The sequence below is a fragment of the Euphorbia lathyris genome, chromosome 8 (genome assembly GCF_963576675.1).
Source record: "Euphorbia lathyris chromosome 8, ddEupLath1.1, whole genome shotgun sequence".
Lineage (NCBI taxonomy): Eukaryota > Viridiplantae > Streptophyta > Magnoliopsida > Malpighiales > Euphorbiaceae > Euphorbia > Euphorbia lathyris.
Window position 1 is genome coordinate 82,277,296 of NC_088917.1, and position 23,851 is coordinate 82,301,146.

Genomic DNA, 23,851 nt, shown 5'->3' on the forward strand with positions numbered 1-23,851 from the left:
AGAAAATAAAGACGTAAAAGTATTCCAAATGAATATAATTAACTCGATTTCAATGTAAATTTAACGTATTTATATATGATATTTTAGGTATATTTTGGGCTTAACAAAAGGCACAGATCCCCATGCATTAGAGGGGGAGGGGAGATTTTTTGGAGCTTTCTCACTCTAGACATTTTTAGAGAGAGAAAGTTAATTTTTGGGAGAAAATATTTTTTTTCCTAAAAAATCCAAATTTTCTAAAAGTTAAATATTTTACCGAAACACCGAAAAACACCGAAAAATCATAATTCTTGGAACCAACCGACTTCAGCTGTCAATACCGATCTCGATGTATTATCCGAGGACTAGACTCGTGTCATTTATTTATTTCTTTTATTTCTTTTTTTATTTAGTATATAATTTTTATTTCTTTAGTTATTTATTTATTTATCACGTTTATTTACTTTCCCGTATTTATTTAATTCTCGCCTCGTATTAAATAAACGTTTGTTTTGGTTTTGAAATAAAAAACCTTGTTTTAACATCCCAATACGAACCGTGATCCCGTTGAGGGTAGTTCGGGATTAAAAACGTTGTATATGTATAGATTTTAGAAAAATCCCTTTTTTATTAACGTTTTAAAAATAAAACATCGCTTTAGGAGTCTCCGTTATAGACTATGATCCAATTTTGGTAGTTCGGGGACCCAAAATGATAGAATAGATCTAATCTAAAGCTTTTTAATAAATCTGAAAACTGTTGGAGTAGTTCTGTAATTTTCCATTTTCTGTCGCTAAAAGTAGTTTACCGACGGATTTTCCGTCGATAAAGCTGTTGGAATTTCAAAAGCCTATTTTCACCCATTTTCTTACCTTCTTTTACATTTACTCTTATACATATATTTACATAATTATGTAAAATACTTGTTAAATGCATTTTTGGGTTACATGGCTATTAATTACCTATTATATATTTACTTATCTTATATTAGAAACTTAATTCATATTGGTTTAGTTTTGTAAAGTGATATATGTTGTATATATATATATATATTTTGGCTTATTGAAGCTATTTTAGATGTGATTTGGGGTAGGAGCTATTTTCTATATATTCGTTAAAATGATTATTTTGGGTTAAGGATTATTTTCTTATTCTTTATGGACTTGATTTATTGTCTTTACATGTCTTCAATTGGAATAATATTTTTATTACTATTTTCACTTATTAATAACTATAGTATATATATATATATCTCATTTAGATTCATTTTTTATCTATAGATATATCATTATTTTTAGCTAAAAATGTATATGTATAGGTATATATTCTTTTTCTTATTCTTTTGACATTTATGGGTATATATTTCAAATGGGCTTTACTTGGTGAATTTTGGTTTAATTGGTTCATTGTTGTGATTATGTTTAAGTGAGGGGTAAATTGAGTGAAAAAAGGGAAAATAAACCACAAAAAGAGATTTCAATTTGATTATTTACACTTAAGTTTTCTAGAAGTTCCTAATGTAACTAAAAAGCCTTTTTCATCACTTTAAACCATTTCCTAAAATATCACGTTTTAAAACTTTAATTCGTTCCAACGACGGATTAAGCGAACCTTGTAATTAAAACCGTTTTCATTATAAATAACAGAGTTTTAAATCGTTTTCCTAACTAAACAGTTTTGTGAAAAATTAATGGACTTGTATGCTTAATCACGTTTTCTTGTTAAAACTTCTCATTTCAACGTTTTCAAACACTCGAGTCGTTCCAACGGCGATTCAAGTGAACATCATGGGGTTTTGAAACGTACCTAAGTCGCTCCAACGGCGATTAAGGTACGAACCATGTAAATAAACTTGTTTTTGGGAGTGAGATTAGCGTAGATGTAATATATGATATAAAGCATAAGTCACACTGTGAATAAATCAATTCTTTCTTCTCCCTCTCTCTCCTATATACTTTAAATTTATGCAAAATGGGTGATTCTTTACTAAAATGGCTTTCAGATAACATGCTCAAAACGGTTTTCAAAGCGAGAAAGAAAAGATTTCAAATGAATTTTAAACTTAAAGAAATATGCGATTAGTCCGTTATCGCCTAACACGCTAAGTAGGAGGCCGGTGGTTCATAACCGGGCCATGTCGGGGTGCCTAGTAGCCTTTCTTCGGAAAGGAGCTAGCCTTCTCGGCTCGTACCTAAGTTTCCCGAACCCACACCGGTCTCCCGCAAGGGATCGGTGTTCATTTTCCCATTCGTGGGTGGCGACTCTTCCATACTCCGAGCTCCGGCCCTGCCGAGCAGCTTCATTCCACGATTGGTTGCTTTCGGTGCCAATCACAGCATCTGTCGTCAATAGTGTCCACCCCTCGATCCGCCCGGGCGAGGCCGCGGCACCTACAAGTGGCGACTTTGCTGGGGAAGCGAGAAATTTGATTCCGGAAGGCGTGTATTAAGCCCTTAACGGGGACGGATCGTATTATTTCTTTTCGTATGTATTCATAAGCATTATTGCAAACCTTTTGGGTAATTTCCGCGAAACCTCTAGCGAGAGTCCATTCGTCGCTCGAAAGAGGCTAGTGTAAGCTCCCCCTTACAGTAAGTCGCCAAAGGGTCCCCATCCATTCGTTAGGGGCGAATTTGTGCGGTCCTGTGAGGTCCCGCGATCAGTCGTGTCAGCATATAGTAGCCTTAGAAGTTGCCATAGGATTACCCGTTACTATTTTTGATGTGATAAATGAATCAATTCGTGTTTTTAAATTGCCATGATACGTGTCTAATCCTAAAGTATGTAAAGGAAATGAAACGATGCGTTAATATATACTCTTAAACCGATATATAAACTACCCCAAAGCATCGACACGATTCGAACTAAAGACGACTTAGTCATCTCGTATGAATGAACTTGTGCGGCCCGCCTGGTCCCTTTCCGTGTCCCGAAGAAGGCACATGTTCAGGAAATACGTTGTGACGTAAGCACGTATTAGTTCAAGTCGGTTTGATATTAAGGATAGTTATAGCTCGATTCAAAAGACTATATTAACAGTAGCCGTTATTCACATTCTTTAAATAGGTTGGGATAAAACGAGATTATGACAAAACGAAAACGAAGAACATTTCTGTTTTGAACGACCCCGTTGTAACGTAAAGAGTTTCATAAACGTGACTCGTCCCTTCCGAAAAAAAATGAGCTCTTACGTTATACCTTGCGTTGTTCTAAGGAGAAATGGACGCATCCGCAAAAGTGACTAAGAAAATGAAAGGAAAATAAAAATAAAAACGACCAAAATCGTTCCGTATCTACGATATATGTCAATCCCGAGAGTAGTTAAAGAAAATGAACCAATGTCGTTAAATACGTGCCTCGAACTGGTATATACGCCGCTTAAAAATCACGAAGCCGAATTAAGCTAAACCGCACGATTGCACCATATGGACGAGACTGTGGGTTTGACTAATGGCTCGATCATTTCGACCGTTACCCAAACTACAAGAAATATGGCCCGATCTGCATGTTTGCTTAACTCGTGCCTGAATGAAAAGAACGGTAATATCCCTGCTTCGAATAAGCATGCGATTAAACGAAACATTGATTTTCTATAACCACGCTACGATGATATATCCCGTGAATTGGAAGAAATAAAAATTTGTTGAGAGCCGAAAGATTACCGTGCGCTCAAAATAAGACTCACCGTCTTTCCACGTAGCTAAAACGAGCAAGCGGATTCTTGACGCTAAAAACGAACACGTTACGCAATGGGTTCGTTCCCTAAAATAAAATCCAAAAGTGATATCATCACTAAACAAACACGTGGTTACGTCTCTCGATAAATCCAAAAGATCCCGTCGTAATCCAAAAATCGAGACACGAACCCACGCGAATAAAGGAGGAACGAATCATTGTCAATAACGAACGATTGAACTGAAAGAATAACTCGTACCATGTGTAAATCCGAGATACGCTCAAAAGGGAATCAAAACCCGAACTAATGCGTCTCGCGAAATAACGAAAGACGAGTTATTTGAAAAGACAATCCATTTGGTCGATATCTTAGTCACTGAACGTTGATACGTCAAAACGAATTGTATTGTCTGATGGATGATTTATTTTTCCGCAATAATCGACAGCATCACGCATCCCTTGGACTGCAATGTGAGCCCCCAAACCAAAATCCTAGGAAAGAGACTTGGACCATCGAGTGTGTGGAGGAATAAGGGTGGAAGAGAGATGTTGTGATATGTGTAATTAGACTGACGTTTTTTCTTCTTATCTTATATATCCGTAAATAAATAAACGCACACACCACGAATCATGCATATAAAATCATGCATACATACTAATGGATACCGTTCGCGCAGACTTCATCATTAAGCGGTTGTGGTTCCGTGAGAGTAGTCGGCTAGTCAGACAGATCGACCAGTTACAGAGCATCAGTTCCGAACCATCGCAGTCGGCAGTTGTGGCTTCTGAATCATCTTCGTCCAAGTATACTCAGTCTTCAGTCAGTATGTCTGTGACCAACGAAAAGGTGGCCGAATTGGAGCATTCCGTGAACAACATTAACGATCAGTTGGCCGCAATCCTGGCCCAGCTAGCTGAGTTGGCTCTAAAGGATAACAAGAGCGGTAGTAAGCATGCTGAGAATGAAGTGAACACTGGTCCCCGCTTCGGGAATGAGGACGATTATCAGGATTATATCCGAAAGCAGCTTGAGAAGGAGAAGGCTAAGGAGGAGGAATGGAAGCAGCACATTACTCAAGAGGTGTAGGATCTACGTGTGGGAAGCTCCAGAAGTCAGGACTTTTATAACTTGAAGAATTGTTTGTCGGCAACTGCTTTGCCTTTGAAGTTTCGGCTCCCTGACATGAAGAAGTTTGATGGAACTAGAGATCGCACAGCTCACATGAACCAGTATGTCGCGGTTATGAAACACACGATCCTGACTGAGGATCAAGTTCTTGGACTGTTCAATACTTACCTGAAGGGGCTGCCCTCGTGTGGTTTCATGCGTTGCCGCTCGTGACGAAGAGAGATTGGAAGGAGTTAGCAAAGTCATTCATCGCTCAGTATAGCTTCAACACTATGCTTGAGGTTACTCTGAAGGAGCTAGAGAGCACTATGCAACAGACTGGTGAATCCTTGTCCGATTTTGTGAGGAGATGGAGGGCGAAGGTCGCAGTTATGAAACAGAAACCGCTCGAGCAAGATCAGATCCGAATGGTAATTGGCAACACTTTGCCGTACATTAAGAATGAGCTGCGGTATATGCCCTTTACCGATTTTAATCAGATGTATAGCTGCGCCTTGACAGTTGAGGGGGATGGTGAGCCGAAGAAAGCTTATACTAAGTGGACAAAGTCTTGATATAGTGCCAGAGGGCCAAGCGCGAGTACAAAATCTGCCGCAGTGAAAGTGCTTGAACTTAATGCTATCGAGAAGAGGCAGTTTGCCAAGTTTGATCAGACCTACGCAAAAGTTTTCGAACGATTGCAGAAAAAGGGATTGTTGAAAGCTCTTACTCTTTATAACAAGGCACAGCCTACCCCGCAGATACAAGCTAGGGGATACTGCGAGTTCCACAGTAATTATGGGCACAATATCGAGAACTATGAGAGGTTGAAACATGAGATCCAAGATTTGATTGAGGAGAAGAAGATAGCTGATCCTTCGTCAACAAACCCTTCCACTAGGCGTAATCCATTGCCTAACCATAGGGTGAGCATGATCGGATCTGGACTCGAAGAGAGTTTGGTTATGGGATCCTTCATGGAAAACGAAGAGGAGTTGTTGGACTCCGATGAGCAGAGTAATGTGGGAAATGGTTTATATGTGTCCTTTCTGGGCAAGGAGCAGGAGGATGAACCAATGGATGAAGGGCTAGACGATGGAGCACCGTATGATGAAGATAGTTCCGAAGAGACCGGGGAAGGATCGTCTCGAATTATTGTGCCCGAGTTGAGTTTTATCAGTGGGGTGGAGAATCCCGATGTTCACTTGCGCGAGTATATGCATGATATGCTTGTTGAGTCGTTTGGGGTGGACGAGGTCGCTCAGTGGTTCCACCATTCGTTAATAGGCGAGCCTTTGAGGTGGTTCCACTCATTGCCCGACTCCTGCAAGCATGATTGGGAACGGTTGTCCGATCTATTCCTAGAGAAGTACAAGGAAGCTAAGGGTAGGACCGCGGAGTGTTTTGCGCTGCAAATTGGGCCTATTAAACGTCTGTTGCCGGCTGTCAGTAAGTATAACGGCAACAAGGATCCAATGGAACACCTTCACTTCTACTTGTCGACCATGGGGCCTTTGGGTTTTAACGAAGAAGAGATCACCAGTCTGTTTTGCAATTCACTAATGGGGGAGCCACTGATGTGGTATATGTCTCTTCCGATGCGTATCAAGTGCGATTAGGCCGCGATGACCACGAGGTTCATTAAGGAATATACAGTATGGATGCTTGTGGAGCAAACACCGGACTCACCCTCATACGAGACACCTGAAGCAGTATTAGCAATGCCCAAGTATGGTGGATATCGGGATCCCGCTGAACACGCAAAGTTATTCCGCAACCATATGTATGATGTCGGGTTCCCTCAAAGTGAGTTACACGAGCACTTCCCGGAAACTCTCACAGGGGAAGCCTTATTGTGGCACCAAGGGCTATCAGAAGAAGAAATGGGTCATTGGATACCTCTTCGGGATGCGTTTGTGTCGAGATATGAGATGTATGTTCTATGGACGGGATCCTTGGAAGATCTGGATAGGATCAGGCAATTCCCTGAGGAACTGTTTACGGATTACGCTCGGAGGTGGAGGTACCGCTACGAGCGGTGTCAAGAAACAATGAGTGATAAGGTGCAGCTCATGTGCATACAAAGAGGCGCTATTCCGATGGCGGCAAGAAGGATGAACAGAGTGTCCCTCAGGGACTATGATGAGTTGATAGGCTGGGCCATGTATGGATCAGCAGATCCCTTGTATTTGAATTCAAACGTCCCTCACATAATGGATCTGATGGTTGTGGACATTTGGGAAAGTTCCTCAGATGAGGAGGATGCCGATCAGAGAATCCCTATCAATATTTGGGATGAATCTGATGACGAGCCGGAAATTGCTGTCATGACAAGATCAGGTCGGGTGGCCGAAGGGAAGGCACCCATGGTTGAGACAGAGATAGGGGAAGGATCGGCTCCCAAGCCCGATGATCAAGTCCTCGAACAGTTGAAGAAAACACAAGCTAAGTCTACAGTATGGGAAGTCTTGTGCCATTCTAAGTACCACCGTGAGAATTTGATGAAAGAGTTGCAGAATTTGGTCATTTCTACCGATACTGAGCCGGCGGCATTAGTAGGGGCAATCATGGCCCGGAAGAGAACTGAAATCACCTTCACCGATGAAGATCTCCTAGAAGAGGGGAAGGCTCACAACAAGCCATTGTACATCCGAGCTGAGATAAACGGGAAGAGGACGAGCTATGTAATGGTTGATGATGGATCGGCCATTAATGTTTGCCCGCTGAAACTCTTGTCCAAGTTGGGAGTAGAAAGAGGAGATCTGACTGCCTCGGAAACTATGATCAGAGCCTATGATGATAGCCGCCGTCACATCGAGGGAGTTTTCAAGCCTAAGCTGAAGGTGGGACCGCATGAGGAGGAGACTGAGTTCACTGTGCTGGATATACCAGCGACCTTTGCTGTGTTGTTGGGACGCCCATGGTTCCATAAGCTAGGAGGTGTGCCCTCCACGCTCCACCAAATGATCAAATTCCCCTTCGGGGAGGAGATAGTAACTATCCGGGCCGAGAAATTGAGTTCAGCGACTGCATTGGGAATTGAGCCTCAACTTTTCTCCGGATTCCAGGTTTCTGGGATCTACGAGTCCAGCATGACCACCGATGTGGTAAAGATGATGAAATGGGGTTTCATCCCCGGTATGGGCTTAGGAGCACACCATCAAGGGTTGCCAGAATCTCCGGACTTCAAGAGTCAGAAAACCCAGAGGGGTTTGGGATATGAACTGGGAGGTCCATCCAACACAGGCAGTGAGGGAAAAGTGGGTCTATAGAAGTATTTTATGAATGAGGGCCACGGGAAGGTTTATTTTGGAACCCCCGAGTCGTGGACTAGCACCGAAGGAAAGATTCTGCCAGGCTTTGAGATCTTCAACGATGTCACCAGCTGGGGCAAAGGGGAGGCAAGCTGCTTCATCGAGGAGATCATGATATTAGATCTGAATGCCGAGGAGTAGGTCATCACAATGGAAGCCACTGTGGGAGCGGTGGGCGAGCCCGGCACCTCCAAGGCCTATGAGAAACCCGAAAACCCTGTTGATAAGAATTGTATTACTGCTTTGTTTGAATCTGATGATGTACTCGCCAATACTATCAATGAAATGAATTCAGATTTTGCTTACTTGCTTGATGTTGATTCTGATCATTCCATGCATTCTCATTCATATAACATGCCTACATTTGAAATCAATACAATAGAAATGTCAACTTTCAATCTTGGCACGGATGAAAATCCTAAACTTATACAAATTGCTCAAGAATTAACTGCTGAAGAGAGGAAAGAATTTGAGAGAATAATTAAAAAATACGAAATAGTGTTTGCTTGGACGTACGAAGATATGCCAGGAATCGATCAATCAATCGTAACTCACCGTATCCCAACATACCCCGATGCTAAACCCGTGAAACAGAAACTCCGACGCATGAGGCCGGAATGGGCAGATAAGATCAGAGAAGAAGTAAAGAAACAGTCAGAGGCAGGTTTTATCGAAGTAATCGACTACCCTCCGTGGGTCGCCAATGTAGTATCAATCGCGAAGAAAGACGGTAAAGTGAGAATGTGCGTCGATTATAGAGATCTCAACAAGGCTTGCCCCAAAGATGAGTTTGCGTTGCCTCACATCGATGTATTGATTGAAAGTGCAGCATCCAGCGTCTTACACACAAACATGGATGGTTTCATGGGCTACATGCAAGTTCAGATGGCCGAGAAGCACAAAGCAAAGACCTCGTTCACAACTGAGTGGGGGACGTACTGCTATAGAGTAATGCCATTTGGTTTAAAAAATGCTGGGGCAACTTATCAACAAATGGCTACGACACTGTTCCACGATATGATACACAAGGAAGTGGAAGTCTATGTGGACGACATGATGGTCAAATCGGAGACGAGAGAGGGGCATTTTGCCGCACTTGAGAAGTTTTTGGCCCGAATTGCAGAATTCAAGTTAAGGTTGAACCCGAAGAAGTGCTTCTTCGGTGTTTCATCGGGGAAAATCTTAGGCTACATAATCAGTAACAAGGGGATTGAGGTGGATCCCGATAAGGTAAAGGCCATACAGGAAATGCCAGCACCAAAGAATGACAAAGAAGTAAGAGGATTCCTGGGGCAGGTTCAGTATATCAGTCAGTTCATAGCACGACTCACTGCGATCTGCGAGCCGGTCTTTAAGCTGCTACGGAAAGATCAACCCATGGTTTGGAATGATAAGTGCCAGCAATCATTGGAGAGTGTTCAGAACTATTTGTCTAATCCACCGGTTTTGAGACCGCCTAAACTCGGAAAACCGCTTCTCCTCTATGTAGCGATCGAGGAGCGATCAATTGGGGCAATGCTGGCCCAGGAAGGGGAAACCGGTGTGGAGCATGCGGTGTATTATCTGAGTAAGAAGTTCCTGGAATATGAGCTTAAGTATACATTGATCAAAAAGACGAGCGTGGCAGTAGTATGGCTAACAAGGAAACTGCGACACTATTTTCAATCTTACAAAGTAATCATTATCTCCCGGATGGATCCCGTGAAGTATCTGTACCGAACTCCGTCTCTAACAGGGAAGCTAGCCCGATGGTTATTGCTCTTGTCCGAATTCGATATCGAATATGTAACGAAAAAGGTTATTAAGGGGAGAGCCGTAGCGGAATTCCTGGCCAATCAGCCTCTAAATGCAGAAGAGGAGGAGTATAAACTACGATTTCCCCGATGAGCACTTGAACGCAATAGAAGTTATACCGTGGAAAATGTTCTTTGACGGAGCAGTTAACTCGAATGGAGTCGGGGTAGGAGTGCTACTTATCTCACCAGAAGGGGAAAGGATTCCAATGGCGAAGAAGTTGTCGTTCCCTCTCACTAATAATATGGCCGAGTACGAAGCATGCATCTATGGGTTAGAGTCACTAGCGACACTGGGAGCGTCATATGTCGAAGTCTGGGGCGACTCAAAGTTAATTATCGAGCAAGCCCAAGGAAATTGGGAAGTAAGAGAAGAGAGATTGCGCCCGTACCTAGATCAGCTAGGGGGGTTAACATAGAGGTTCGGGGAGTGTCGTTTCTATCATGTTCCTCGAGCGCAGAACCAAGCGGCGGATGCTTTGGCCATATTAGTGTCAGTATGGGATAATCCTCGGAACCTTGCCTCGAAGCCTTTGGTGTTGAGGAGGTCCCACAAACCGTGCTATGAAGACGTAATGTTGTTGGGAGCGAATGAAAAGCCTTGGTATTTCGATATCGTGAACTTCATGAAAAGTGGAACATATCCGGCAGAATCAGAACTTAGGGATCAGGCTGTGATCAGAAGGTTAGCTCAACAATTTGTCATCCACAATGACTTGCTTTACAAAAGACACGTCGATGGTTTACAGTTGAGGTGCTTGGATGAGGGAGAAGCCCGTGAGGCAATGAAGTCAGTACACTCAGGAATTTGTGGAGCCCATATGGGAGGAGCAGTATTAGCAAAGAAAATCATAAGGCAAGGCTTCTATTGGCTCACCATGGAAAGAGATTGTAATGAATATGCGAAGAAATGCCATGATTGTCAAATCCACGGAGATTATAATCACTTGCCAGCTATGGAACTACACGTGTTAGCACCCATTTGGCCGTTTGCAGCTTGGGGCATTGATATCATCGGTGAGGTGAGGCCTAATGCGTCAAACGGACACAAATTCATTGCAGTCGCCATTGATTACTTCACGAAGTGGGTAGAGGCAGAATCGTTTAGCAAGTTGGGATCTAAGCAGATGAGGAAGTTCATTGAAAAGCACCTAATCACCAGGTTCGGAGTGCCTCATCACATGATCACGGATAATGGGGTCCAGTTTCAGGGGGAAGTGAGAAGTCTCCTCTAAGAATACGGTATCGAGCATCATAGGTCTTCTCCATAGCGCCCGCAAGCTAACGGTGCAGTGGAGGCCGCAAACAAGAACCTTAAGGGGATTCTCGTAAAGACGGTGGAATCGCATCGGAATTGGCACGAGCAGCTTCCGCTCGCTTTATGGGCTTATCGCACGACGGTTAGAATGTCAACTGGGGCAACGCCGTTCTCCTTGGTATATGGGACATAAGCCGTTCTCCCGATTGAGATTGAAAAGTGATCGTGGAGAATCACAGTAGAAGCAGAGATTCCCGAGACGGAATGGGTGAAGAAGCGATATGAACAGTTGGCATGGGTGGACGAGAAAAGGATGGAGGCTCTTTACCATGTGCAGTTATATCAGAGAAGGATGGCCCGAGCCTTCAACAAAAAAGGTCAAGGCCAGCCCTATCAAAGAAGGGGATATGGTGCTGAAACAGATCCGGATGACGCACACCGACCCTAGGGGCAAGTTTAGGCCAAACTGGGAAGGACCATTTCTTGTAAAGAAGATACTAAGCAAAGGAGCAGTGAAGCTAACTACTATGGACGGCATAGAGTTCTCCGAACCTACCAATCTGGATAGGCTTAAGAAATGCTTTTCGTAAAAAAAAAAAGAGAAATAAAAATTCCCGATAGGTTGAAAACCCGCAAAGGGCGATCTATGCAACAATAAGGGACATCCCAATGAGTGAAAATCCGAGAGAGCGCTCATTTGAAAATTCCGGGATAATAAAAGGAGAGTTGAAAAATCGCTGGGATCTGAAAACCGAAAAAAGGCGGGTCCTGGTAACAGTAGTTATATCTTGAGCAATTATGAAAATAATGTATAAGCGGCTAAGTATTTCTGTTGTTTGTAAATAAATAAAGGCATGAATATATTTGAAGAGGACGATTGGAATCATTATAATCTACTGAATTGTATTATGAATCATGAGTTATACATTTCCTACCTCTTTCACATAAAAAGCCTACATCCTATCCACCCCTCTCCCTATATATAAGCTATACATCGGGGTAATACTAACAAAAGAAAGCTGCAAGGCATGATAATGGTGAGCTCATCAAGGAGGGAACGATCCAAAGTCCCAGAAGTCCTCGAAGTCCCTCGTACGTGAGGCCCGCTCCGCGGCCAAGGTCTCCTCGGCAATCCGGTGCCCCTCCTCAGCTACACGGCGACCCCCAGTCTCTGCACGCATCCGCTCCGTCCAGATAGCGTCCCTCTCTCGATATACGTGTCTAACCCGAGCATCAGCGTCTCGCTGCGACTCGCTAAACCTCTGATCATTAGCGTGAAGATCACTCTGTAAAAAAAAAGAGAAGGAAAAAAAACACCAAAATAGATAACAACAGAAGTCATAGATACATATGTGCATCACATGCATACATTTCACTACACTAAAACAGAATAAGGATACTCACCAGGTGGCTGGCACAGCGCAGGTTGAGCTGCTCTCTCAAATAATCAGACAATCCCACGTAATCGGTACACGTCTCCCTCGAAGTATGGAGGGCGTCAGGGGGGTCGAACGGCACCATCGAGGTAAAAACTGAGGGGGCTATCTCAACGCCGGAGTAGGCCACGCCCACCTCGCCATAGCGAACCACCGAATATCCTCTCCCTAGGGTCGGGAAGGGTGCGCCAAGGTAGAGCTGCTCTGGTCGGGCGGCGCCTGAGGACTCGCCTGCATAATACGAAGGCTCGCTCGTAGATGTCCGGGCTCGGGTAACATCAAAAAAATCCGACATCCGAGCGCTCCTCAAGGAACCCTTCTGCAAGCAGAGGCAAAATAAATACACCTAACTAACTCATAAATAAAGAATAAATAAGTCAAGCACTTACCGGAACCTCCTCTAGGCCGAAGACCCCAGCGACGGCCGCCGCTGAGAACACGTCATCCGCAGGATCCACATCCATCACAACCTCAGGAGGGTCCATCGGAGTCAACAGTATCGATAAATAGTGGGCACGACCCCCCGCGTGGTCCCACACGTCCCGAGGCGCAAATCGGCAAGTCAAATCACGACGTATCTCCTGCAGGGGCATGGTCCTCACCGCGAACATGGACACAGGGATCTCGCCTGGAGTCCAATGTGTGGAGTCAACCCCGGTAAAACTGTTGGAAATTAGGCTAAGGTATAGCAGCGGAAATATAAATTTTTTAACCTATTTCCATTTAACCACAAGATCCGTTAACCGTTATTTCATATAAAGAAGGATAAGAAGAAATACCTTTTAGAATTTCTATCTACCGTTGCAAACGAAGTGCCCACAACTTCAAAAGAGATAGAAACTGTCTACCAATCTGCCCCTATCCGAAAGAGACCTTCCAGACCTCCGAACGACAATCCTTTCGGTGGAAACGTGGAAGAATATGTCTAGAAGCTCCTGTCCAAAAATCGCGACGATCCGACGGTTCAATCTCCGAGAATCCATGAAATCGTGAACTGACCTGATGTAGGATTAGTAAAACGAATTTCTCCCTTTTGTTTGTTTTTCTTCTTCGAGTTTCCAAACACGAAATAAAACACGGGAAGATTAATTTAGTATCAACCGTTGAATAGCAACCAAAGTAGATTGCCTCTAACTAATCAACACAAGATCAAGGATAAAAGAAATAGATGAAAATCAATTGATCAAACGAAGCCGTAGAGAAATCTCGTCCTCGAACTAGGGGTGTCGAATTTTCTCTCTCTTGGACTAGGTGAATTTCGAAAATCACAAGTAGGGTATGGCTTGCTTGGATTTCGAAAATCTCAAGGGAAGGGGTATTTATAATCTCTTGTATCTAATCCCTAGTTAGATAGAATTAGGTTACTGAATAGGAATTCCATTCGGAATAGAATTCCTAATTATTATCTCACTATATATCTAATATATTAAGGATAATAATAATAACCTTATTGGATAATAATAGGAGTATATTAATCTAATTAAAACTCCTAACTTAATTATCTCTTAATTAATTTAATTCATATTCCTAATCTAATTAGGATTAACAAAATCAAATTAATTATTCATGTATATCACTACATGAATTTCGACCCCCTTATGTCCATGGGCCTTATTGGGCTCAATTGGGCTTCTATCAATTATTAACATCTATCTCTCTTTTAGGTTCCAAGTCTTATGTGTGATCCATTAGGTTCTTATTGCTTCTAGCCGTATTCAACGTTATTAAATTAATTTTCAAAGAATTATATTTAATCTTTGCATAACGGAATGATGTACAGAGTATGTGATTAGCAAGTTTGTAATCACTCCCCCAGAGCTATAAGAAGACAGGTTGATTCTGTCGTTAACCTTTCCGTATTAGTTACAGTATAATTCGATCCTTTATCAACTACATCCTTGAACCGAATCTTATGACTATGGGTGATGTCAAGTCACATATAGCGAGACGTTCATTTTACTTGTACAGGCCGAGTCAACTCAAAAAGATAGGTTAAGTGAAATCTGTATTTCTTACTCTTAAGCTATCACCTTGTAAGGATTTAGAGTCGAGTCTTCCACAAGCGATCCATGGATGTATCTCCCATTTATCGGGAATGATAAATGCTCAATCCAATATATAACGACTCTGCAATTACTTCCTGTGATACCCAAAGTCTACTGTTCACACCCCAGAGTCATCTCTGTTAAGGATCGTGTTACACCAGAGTCAAAGCATCACATTCCGTAATCCAGAATACCAATTAATATTCCTTTGAGTCTGAGGATTAGTTATACCTATTAATACCAATGAGATGAACATGTGACAAGGATGAATCTACCCATCCTGTTATCTCAAATCGGATCCCCAATCCTAATGAACAACGTTTCATCGGATCTATGTAACTGTCCAGATATCTGTACATATGAAGCTTGTGAGATCAGCTTTCTGTCGGACAGAAGACATTGTTACATACAAGTCTCAACAGTGATATGTCAATCCCAAACATATCACTTGACTTGGGGTGGTTTTAAGTTTATCAGTTTACTATAAAGTTTTGTCTCACTTCATGCTTATATGAACACTTTATAATCACTTTAAATAAACTTACGGATGTCCTTTTATTAGACTTTATTTAGTGCTTAAAAGGGATTGCCTTTATATAGTTATAAAACATATATCTCTTTAAACAAATGATATAAAGAACAATTCATTTACATTAAGTTTGTATCCTAGAACAATTGTCTATAGGACACTAAACCCCAACATACTCCCACTTGGACTAAAGCCAATTGTTTCTAAAACTTATCCTAGTAGAAGTTAAATGATGATCATGTATTCTCTGGGTTAAAGGCTTTGTCAACGGATCTGCAACGTTGTCCTCTGTAGGTACTCTTTCTATTCTCACATCTCCTCTAGCCACAATCTCTCTAATGATGTGGTATCGCTTAAGGTAATGCTTGGATGCATTATGAGACCGTGGTTCCTTTGCTTGCGCAATGGCTCCATTGTTATCATAGTACAGTGTAATGGGATTGACAATGTCAGGCACCACACCTAGTTCTGTAATGAACTTTCTAATCCAAACTGCTTCCTTTGCTGCTTCCACAGCTGCGATATACTCTGACTCGGTCGTAGAGAAAGCTATGCTTCCCTACTTGGAACTCTTCCAACTGACCGTGCCCCCATTCAAGATAAACAGGTATCCTGATTGGGATTTATAATCATTCTCATCTGTGAGATGACTTGCGTCTGAAAATCCTTCTATTTTCAGATCACCTTCTCCGTACACTAGGAACATATCTTTAGTTCTTCTCAAGTACTTAAGAATGTTCTTGACGGCAATCCAATGCTCGTCTCCCGGATTCCCTTGGTAACGACTCGTTACAGATAACGCGAACGCTACGTCAGGTCTAGTGCATAGCATAGCATACATAATCGAACCGATTGCGCTGGCATACGGGACTAGAGCCATGCGTCATTTATCATCATCGGTTTTAGGACATTGATGATTGTTTAACTTTACTCCATATAACATGGGTAAGTTACCTCGTTTCGATTCAAGCATGCTAAAACGATTTAGCACCTTTTCAATGTATGTAGCCTGTGAAAGACCAAGCAGTCTTCTCGATCTATCTCTATAGATCTTTATACCAAGTATATAAGCTGCTTCACCAAGGTCTTTCATTGAGAGGTTACCAAATAACCATACTTTCACTGACTGTAAGAGAGCAACGTCATTTCCCATTAATAATATATCGTCCATATATAGTATGAGAAATGCTATAGAGCTCCCACTTGCTTTCTTGTAAATGCAAGCTTCTTCACAATTTTGTTCAAAACCAAATTGTTTTATGGTTTCGTCAAAACGCTTATTCCAGCTTCTAGATGCTTGCTTGAGTCCATAAATGGATCTCTGAAGTTTGCAAACTTTATTTGCATCCTTCGATATGAAACCTTCAGGCTGCATCATATATACATCCTCAAGCAGGTTTCCGTTTAGGAAAGCTGTTTTCACATCCATTTGCCAAATCTCATAATCGTAGTGATCGGCAATTGCAAGCATGATTCTGATTGATTTGGACATAGCCACAGGAGAGAAAGTTTCGTCATAATCAATTCCTTGCTTCTGACGATATCCTTTCGCTACTAACCTAGCTTTGTAGGTGCTAACCTTTCCATCCATGTCTGTCTTCTTTTTGAAGATCCACCTGCACCCAATGGGTATTATCTCTTCGGGTGGATCAACCAAAGTCCACACTTGGTTAGTGTACATGGAATCCATTTCAGAATCCATGGCCTCAAGCCATGCTTTAGAATCTGGACTAGTAAGAGCCTCTTTGTAATTTTCGGGTTCACCGTCTAACACGGGAACCTCATTATCATCTCCCACTAGAAAACCATATCTAACTGGGAGTTCACGAACTCTTTGTGATCTACGAATAGGTGGTACTGGAGTCTCATCTAATGGGACTCCTTCGGGTACCTCAACCGCCTCTGTTGTTTCAGTCGGTGTTTCTTCTTCTTGAACTTCGTCAAGTTCAATCATGCTTCCCTTTTATGTTTCTTCGAGAAACTCTTTCTCTAAGAAGGTTGCGTGCTTGGATACGATTACTTTCTGATCATCTGGATGATAGAAGTAATATCCCATAGTTTCCTTAGGGTATCCAATGAAGAAGCATTTATCAGATTTCGAATCTAGTTTGTCGGACGCAATGCGTTTGACAAAGGCTGAACAACCCCATACTCTCATAAATGAAAACACGGGTTTCCTACCAACGAACAATTCATATGGTGTGGAACTAGCGGATTTAGTTGGTACTCGATTTAGAGTGAAGAGGGCAGTTTCTAAGGCATAGCCCCAGAACGTCTTTAGAAGTAAGGCCATGCTCATCATGGATCGTACCATATCTAATAGGGTACGGTTTCTCCTCTCGGACACACCATTGTGTTTTGGTGTATAGGGAGGTGTCCATTGTGAGCATATCCCACATTCAGTTAGATAATTCAGAAAATCATCTGAAAGATATTCGCCACCTCGATCAGATCGAAGCGTCTTTATTTTCTTTCCTAATTGATTTTCTACTTCATTCTTGAAGCATTTGAATTTCTCAAAAGCTTTTGACTTGTGCTTCATCAAGTAGATGTAACCATATCGGGTATGGTCATCTATGAAGCTTATGTAGAATCTGAATCCTCCTCTTGCTTGGACTGACATAGGACCACATACATCTGAATGAATGAGTCCTAGAGTCTCTGATACACGCTCACCTTTATTGCTAAAGGGTGTCTTTGTCATTTTACCTTTTAAACATGATTCGCATGTTTCCAATGATTCGGGATCGATTGGATCTATAAGCCCATCTGAATGTAGCTTTAGCATGCGTCTCTTGTTTATATGGCCTAAACGACAATGCCACAAGTAAGTTGAATTATCTAGCTTATGTCTTTTGGTATCAATTGCATAAGCAGGAATTTTGTTATCTAACACATAAATCCCATTTTGTGAAATTCTTGAAAAATAAAAGATCGAATCTTTATAAAAATTGCAACTCTTGTCTTTTATTGAAATATGAAAACCGTCGTCAACAAGACGGCTAATAGAAATAATGTTGCGAGACATTTGAGGAACGTATAAACAATTCCTTAATTCTATTACAAGCCTAGAAGGTAAATTTAAAACATAATCTCCAATTGCGAGGGCGGCAACTCTTGCTCCAGTTCCTACTCGCAAGTTTATGAATTCTTTCTTTAGTTCCCTAGTCTGATTTAGCTCCTGCATATTTGTACAAATATGAGATCCACATCCGATATCTAATACCCAAGATTCAGATAGTGAAACTGTATTTATTTCAATATAAAACATACCAGATGTTGAAGTACCGTCATTTTCCTTCTTGTGGAAGGTCAGGTACTCCACGCAGTTTCTCTTCCAATGACCCAAGTCACCACAATAGTAGCACTTTCCTTTGGGCCTCTTTAATTCCTTTCCTTTCGTTTCGGTGAGCTCGGCCCCCTTGCCTTTATCAAGATGGTTTGGATTGGGAGAGATCCCTTTCCTTTTTCTCGATCCTTCAATAGCAAGGGCCAGTATCTCCTCGTTTTCTTTTATAATGGGCTCGACTGACTCGAGCATATGCGTAAGCTCTACAAGAGAGGTTTGCAAGCCACTCATTTGGTAGTTCATGATGAACTGTGAGTAACTCTCGGGGAGGGACTGAAGAAGTAAGTTTTCACTTAGTTCATGGTCCATCGCATCTCCAATACTAGAAAACTTGGTGATAAGGCTGATCATCTTTGCACAATGTGCCATTACAAATGTGCCCACCTGCATCTTGCTTTTATATAACTCTTTGGTTATTTCGAAGCGCTCGCACCAAGTTTCATTCACAAATAACTCTTTTAGGTGCTTGACCATGGAGTAGGCATCCATATCTGAATGTAGTTGCCTTTTTACTTCCAGTGTCAAAGATGCAAATATGATGTCTCCCGTTTGATCGTCATCAGATTTATGTTTCAAGTAAGCATAAAATTCTTGGTAGGGAGCATCATCCGTTGGGTAAGGGAGTATCGGTGTATCAAGTACATACCCTTTCCTCTCGAACTTCAAAACAATTTTGAGGTTGCGATACCAGTCGGTGAAGTTTGAACCATTCAATTTGTTATCGGTAATAATGTTTCGCAGATCGGTGTTAGTCATGATTATAAGAGTGGGTTTAATTTAAACCTGAGAGTGAGAAAGAGTAAACGTATGTCATTCATTTGCTTAAAGTATATCAATCTAAAATTATAGGCCTTTTAGTTTATTTTAGATTGCTCCCACTATTTTACCAAATTAATAGCCCTCCATATTAATTCGAAGAATTTCACAAATCCTTTAGTGAGCTAGGATCCTAACTCCTGAGATTTCGCCTTGAGTTTACTCAACAAGCTAGTCTCATTCATTAGGTAGATTCATGTAATCAATCACATCTTTAATGTGATTCCTAGGTTATTGGGTTACTAACCACATTAGTAACTAATATGCTATTCATATTAATCCCAACCGTCTTGCCCATTAGTTTATGACAACATGAGTTTACTCATCCAATTATCATAATCTAATTTAAGTATTACCTCATATTCATGAAAAATGATTTTCGATAATTCAGGTGTTACCGAAAGGACCCCGAGCTTGAGTTTACTCAACAACCCAAAGGCCCTCAGCACTGCCGGCTGAATTATAATATTAGGGAGGGACAACCGATTTTAATAACTTGTTTATTTACTTAACTTTTTAATGAGGGATTTTATTTTAGGTCTCATAATCTAACTTAGTCTTGATTTGCTTTAGCACACATCAGACACATACATTCACATACATTGGCGTTATGGACATATCATCTAAATTATTCCGTCGAGCCAGAGACGGAATAAAAGGGCAAACCTAAGGAAATACTAACTATTACATATTTCTCTTTAGGTCCTCTGTCTTCTCCATGGCGCCTTGAAATTACATATTAATTTCTATACTACTAAAGAAAACTTCAATTGAATTGAAGGGAATCAGATGAGAGGAGAAATTACAATAGATAGTAGAAAGGCAGGACTCGCAGGCCCTATTTCAAAAATACCAAAAGACTAAAGAGAGTCCAAATATGTCCATAACTCCAAACATGCATAGACTCAATTAAATAAATTTAATTGGTTGATTACATAACTATCTTATGTAATATTTATGTTAATCACATTAACATATCAAATTAACTTTCATCCAATTTTATTTCTAATACTTTCGTATCTTTTATATTAATCTTTAGATTAATATAACTATACAAAACTTTAATTATGCACATTCCAATTATTTTGATTTTAATTCATTTAACATTTTGATTTACAAATTGGTAAAACAAACTTTTAAACGAATTTTTTCATTCGATAATCAAAACAGAAAACTATCAATTTCTGAAACATATATATTTAAATATAAAAACGATTTTAAATATATATATATCAGTTCTAAAACGGTTTTAAAACGATTTTCGGAAAATAGGAAAAACTACTATAGATTTCCGTTTTATCTTTAGAATTAATAAAACTAATTTTATCAATCTAACTATAAAACTAATAGATTTCGTTATAATGATTATCAACCAAAATAATTAGGAATATACACATAATCTCTTTTAATCAACAATTAATTAAAACTTATTTATCTTTAGAATCAATTAATCAAAACAAGTTGTTAATTAATCCTAACTATAAATATTTATTCAATCCTATTGAAAAACTTCTAAATTTTCATATATGAAATAACGGATTTAACGATGGCTCTGATACCAATGTGGAAATTAGGCTAAGGTATAGTAGCGGAAATATAAAATTTTTAACCTATTTCCATTTAACCACAAGAGCCGTTAACCGTTATTTCATATAAAGAAGGATAAGAAGAAATACCTTTTAGAAGTTCTATCTACCGTTGCAAACGAAGTGCCCACAACTTCAAAAGAGATAGAAACTGTCTACCAATCTGCCCCTATCCGAAACAGACCTTCAGACCTCCGAACGACAATTCCTTCAGTGGAAACGTGGAAGAATATGTCTAGAAGCTCCTGTCCAAAAATCGCGACGATCCGACGGTTCAATCTCCGGGAATCCGCGAAATCGTGAACTGACCTGATGTAGGATTAGTAAAACTAATTTCTCCCTTTTGTTTGTTTTTCTTCTTCGAGTTCCCAAACACGAAATAAAACACGAGAAGATTAATTTAGTATCAACCGTTGAATAGCAACCAAAGTAGATTGCCTCTAACTAATCAACACAAGATCAAGGATAAAAGAAATAGATGAAAATCAATTGATCAAACGAAGCCGTAGAGAAATCTCATCCTCGAACTAGGGGTGTCGAATTTTCTCTCTCTTGGACTAGGTGAATTTCAAAAATCACAAGTAGGATATGGTTTGCTTGGATTTCGAAAATCTCAAGGGAAGTGGTATTTATAATCTCTTGTATCTAATCCCTAGTTAGATAGAATTAGGTTACTGAATAGGAATTCCATTCGGAATAGAATTCCTAATTATTCATGTATATCACTACATGAATTTCGACCCCCTTATGTCCATGGGCCTTATTGGGCTCAATTGGGCTTCTATCAATTATTAACATCTATCTCTCTTTTAGGTTCCAAGTCTTATGTGTGATCCATTAGGTTCTTATTGCTTCTAGCCGTATGCAACGTTATTAAATTAATTTTCAAAGAATTATATTTAATCTTTGCATAACAGAATGATGTACAGAGTATGTGATTAGCAAGTCCGTAATCATTCCCCCAGAGCTATAAGAAGACAAGTTGATTCTGTCGTTAACCTTTCCGTATTAGTTACAGTATAATTCGATCCTTTATCAACTACATCCTTGAACCGAATCTTATGACTATGGGTGATGTCAAGTCACATATAGCGAGACGTTCGTTTTACTTGTACAGGCCGAGTCAACGCAAAAAGATAGGTTAAGTGAAATCTGTATTTCTTACTCTTAAGCTATCACCTTGCAAGGATTTAGAGTCGAGTCTTCCACAAGCGATCCATGGATGTATCTCCCATTTATCGGGAGTGATAAATGCTCAATCCAATATATAACGACTCTGCAATTACTTCCTGTGATACCCAACGTCTACTGTTCACACCCCAGAGTCATCTCTGTTAAGGATCGTGTTACACCAGAGTCAAAGCATCACATTCCGTAATCCAGAATACCAATTAGTATTCCTTTGAGTCTGAGGATTAGTTATACCTATTAATACCAATGAGATGAACATGTGACAAGGATGAATCTACCCATCCTGTTATCTCAAATCGGATCCCCAATCCTAATGAACAACGTTTCATCGGATCTATGTAACTGTCCAGATATCTGTATATATGAAGCTTGTGAGATCAGCTTTCTGTCGGACAGACGACATTGTTACATACAAGTCTCAACAGTGATATGTCAATCCCAAACATATCACTTGACTTGGGGTGATTTTAAGTTTATCAGTTTACTATAAAGTTTTGTCTCACTTCATGCTTGTATGAACACTTTATAATCACTTTAAATAAACTTACGGATTTCCTTTTATTAGACTTTATTTAGTGCTTAAAAGGGATTGCCTTTATATAGTTATAAAACATATATCTCTTTAAACAAATGATATAAAGAACAATTCATTTACATTAAGTTTGTATCCTAGAACAATTGTCTATAGGGCACTAAACCCCAACAAAAACTCCTGTCGCCCAAATACCACGCTCGTACACATGGACCTGTGAGCACACACTGCTGCCCCTGGATGCGGGTGACATAGGCGTAATCGGGACTGAAGTCGAGGTCATCCCATCTGAAAGAAATCTGAAAAATAAGAAAAATCAGACAAGAACGAACGAAAATCCAGCATAATCGAGAGATGTTCACCTGTCCCAGGCTCCGTGTTTCAATCCATAATAGGAGTCATGCCACCGTCCGCCTCCTCTCAACGCGCAAGTCAAAGTTACTCCACCTCGCCATAAGTGGAGGCGTAGTCACGCGCGGTCTACTCCTGCGGGCGCTCGGGAGAATCCGCCTCTCATAGGCCCAAACCTGCTCATAAAAACCGACGTCAGAAGTAGAAATCGTGAAAAGAATAAAGAGACAAGAAGATGACAGAAAACGCACCAGGAGGGCAAAGGTGTAGCCGCCGAAATCCTTGCGCTTCCGGCAAGTCAAGTCCAAAAACTTGTATAGAAAGGCCAAGCCAGCTCCAGGCCAATCATAGGATGACACTGCATCCAAATCGCGGAACGCCTGGATGAGACCTACGTGTATGGTTCCGCTCTTGGTGCGGAAGATCGTCTCGCCTAAAGCGTACAGGAGAAAGCTGCGGGTGGCCCGATCCGTGTCATCTCGGTCGCAGAAGTCCCTACGACTCAGTAGCCCGAAGGTAGTAACGAACTTTGCCGGAGTGGCCCCGGCACCCGTGTAGACTCAGGGTCCAATCAAATCAGATATCTCGGTAGGGTCGACCCGAGGACACACCATATCAAAGCAAAGGGGGACCGGAATGCCGCTACCCCGCAATCCAGTCAATAGCGAGAAGTCACGGGGCGAGATCGTCATCTCCCCAAACGAAAGGTGATAGGTGTGAGTCGAGTCTACCCACCTCTCACATAAAGCATGCAAGCCGTGTCGGTCACACACACCATTGGCACGAGGCAGCGCCAGAATAAAGGGCTCGAAGCCCAACTCTCTAACGCAGGCTTTAGCCGCTGGGCTAAGCATAGCATACCAAGCATGAATATCCGCGGTGGTCCCAG